This window comes from Gobius niger (genome assembly GCF_951799975.1).
Source record: "Gobius niger genome assembly, chromosome: 12".
Classification (NCBI taxonomy): domain Eukaryota; kingdom Metazoa; phylum Chordata; class Actinopteri; order Gobiiformes; family Gobiidae; genus Gobius; species Gobius niger.
The window spans coordinates 2,502,898-2,505,782 of record NC_136863.1 but is presented as its reverse complement, the minus strand read 5'-3'; positions in this window follow the sequence as shown (position 1 = coordinate 2,505,782).

The following is a 2,885-nucleotide window of genomic DNA, read 5'->3' as shown; positions in this document are numbered from 1 at the left end:
AAAACAAATAAAAGTGTAACTATTGCAGTGAGGGTGAACAGGAGGTTGAGAATGGCTTCATCAGTCCCAGGCTGGCGGTGGATTCTTGTTGTTGTTGTAGTAGTGAGTTACTGAGAGCTTTCACTGAGGCACAGCTGTTCCCTTCAGCGCCCACACACATACTGCTGCTCCGTACACTTCCACACGCGCCGAGAGCAGATTCTTAAATCCATTAACCTCTTAACTCCCACCTCAACGGATCCCATTTTCTCCAGTTTGGGCTTTACCCTAATCAAAAAGCTTCTAGGGAAAAAAGCACCAAAAAAGTGACAAAAAAGTGACAAAAATTCAACAAAAAGTGACAAAAATGTAACAAAAATGTAACAAAAATGTGACAAAATTCAACAAAAATTCAACAAAAATTCAACAAAAATGTGACAAAAATTCAACAAAAATTCAACTAAAATGTGACAAAAATTCAACAAAAATGTGACAAAAATTCAAACAAAAATGTGACAAAAATGTGACAAAAATTCAACAAAAAATGTGACAAAAATTCAACAAAATTCAACAAAAATTCAACAAAAATTCAACAAAAATATGACAAAATTCAACAAAATTGTGACAAAAATGTGACAAAAATGTGACAAAAATTCAAACAAAAATGTGACAAAAATGTGACAAAAATTCAACAAAAATATGACAAAAATTCAACAAAATTGTGACAAAAATTCAACAAAAATGTGACAAAATGTGACAAAAATTCAACAAAAATGTGACAAAATTCAACAAAAATTCAACTAAAATGTGACAAAATTCAACAAAAATGTGACAAAAATTCAACAAAAATGTGACAAAAATGTGACAAAAATGTGACAAAAATGTGACAAAAATTCAACAAAAATGTGAAAAAAATGTGACAAAAATTCAACAAAAAATGACAAAAATTCAACAAAATTGTGACAAAAATTTCAACAAAAATGTGACAAAAATGTGACAAAATTCAACAAAAATGTGACCAAAAATGTGACAAAAAATGTGACAAAAATGTGACAAAAATGTGACAAAAATTCAACAAAAATGTGACAAAAATGTGACAAAAATTCAACAAAAATATGACAAAAATTCAACAAAATTGTGACAAAAATTCAACAAAAATGTGACAAAAATGTGACAAAAATTCAACAAAAATTCAACAAAAATGTGACAAAAATTCCAAACAAAAAATGTGACAAAAATGTGACAAAAATTCAACAAAAATGTGACAAAAATTCAAACAAAAATGTGACTAAAATGTGACAAAAAATCAACAAAAATGTGACAAAAATGTGACAAAATTCAACAAAACATGTGACAAAAATTCAACAAAAATGTGACAAAAATGTGACAAAAATTCAACAAAAAAATGACAAAAATTCAACAAAAATTGTGACAAAAATTCAAACAAAAATGTGACAAAAATGTGACAAAAATTCAACAAAAATGTGACAAAAATTTTACAAAAATTCAACAAAAAAGAAAGAAAAAAAAACATACAAAAGGTGACACAGCAACAACACGGAGAAAAGGGTCAGTTTTGTGGGTCTTAGCTTTCAAATGAGGTGTTACAACCGCCAAAAGAGGACAGAATGCATTTGGTTTAGGCGGGTGGTAAGAGGTTAAACTTGTGAGTTTTTGGACAGTTTCTGCTTGTCAGAATAGCCTCAGAGCTGCTGTATGGATGACAACTGCCTCCCACCCTCATAGATGTTTTTGCTTGTTGCTCCAAGGTTCTCAATAGGGCTGAGGTCAGGGGAGGATGGGGTCCACATCATGAGTTTCTCTCCTTTTATACCGATAGCAGCCAGTGATGCAGAGGTTTTCTTTACAGCAGGACATGGTGCGTTGTCACGGATGAAGATGAGGGATCCTAAAGGGGCCGACCAGCTCTCTCCCCAAAACACTGGCTCCGCCCCCTCCTTACTGACATCACAGCCTTGTTGGGACATGGTGGCCATATCACCAACATCCATCTGACATCTTTTCATACCTTAGACCAAGGCATTCAACTATTTCACGCTTTTCATCAGCAGAGAATTCCTTTTTCTTTCTCATATTGCTTGAAAATGTTGGTCTGCTTAATAATGTGGAACGTCCTTTTTCAGTAGTTTTTCCCTTAACTGGGTTTACATGAAAACTAATCACCATAGGCGTCTGAGATCGACGTCAGTGATTCAAAAAAGCCCTGAGACACAAAACCATCCAAGAGTTTCATCACAAACTTTCTTTTTTTTACCTTTTTGACACTGAAATACAATTTGCATAATAATATGGAGCCCAGTGTACACTTCCACACTGCTGACCTCTGTGTCCTCTCTCTCCCTCAGAGCCTCAGGAGGGATCGAGGATCGAGTCGGGCAGAGCGAGGAGCCGCCCTGTTTGACCCGCTTTGTGAGATCAGGGCTACACATTCAGGTGGTTTATTATTTCTAACTAAATAGTCTCTCTGGATGCGAGGCTGCTGTTCTCCCTCTCTCGCCCTTTAGGGTTTAGCGATGTCTTGCACAAAACAGTAAATAGTCTAAGAAAACATCAAGTACTTATCACGGGCCATGTCTATATGTGGCAATATTGAATTCCAGCCGTGATTGTGGGACAGCGGCTTTAAAAGATGGGAGAGCAGTGGTCTGGGTCTGCGTACAATTAATCAATTATTTGAAAGCCTTTTTCTCAACTACAAAACCAGTTTTTCCTACCCCAAAAGATCATTTTCGATATCTGCTGATAAGACACTATATCCAAAGTCATGGCGACTGGGACAAACTAAAAGCAAAGGTATAGAGCAATACTTCATCACCGTAAGAGAAAAACACTTGTCCCACATATACAAAATGCCGATGGGAAACCTGGGAGACACATTTGATGTT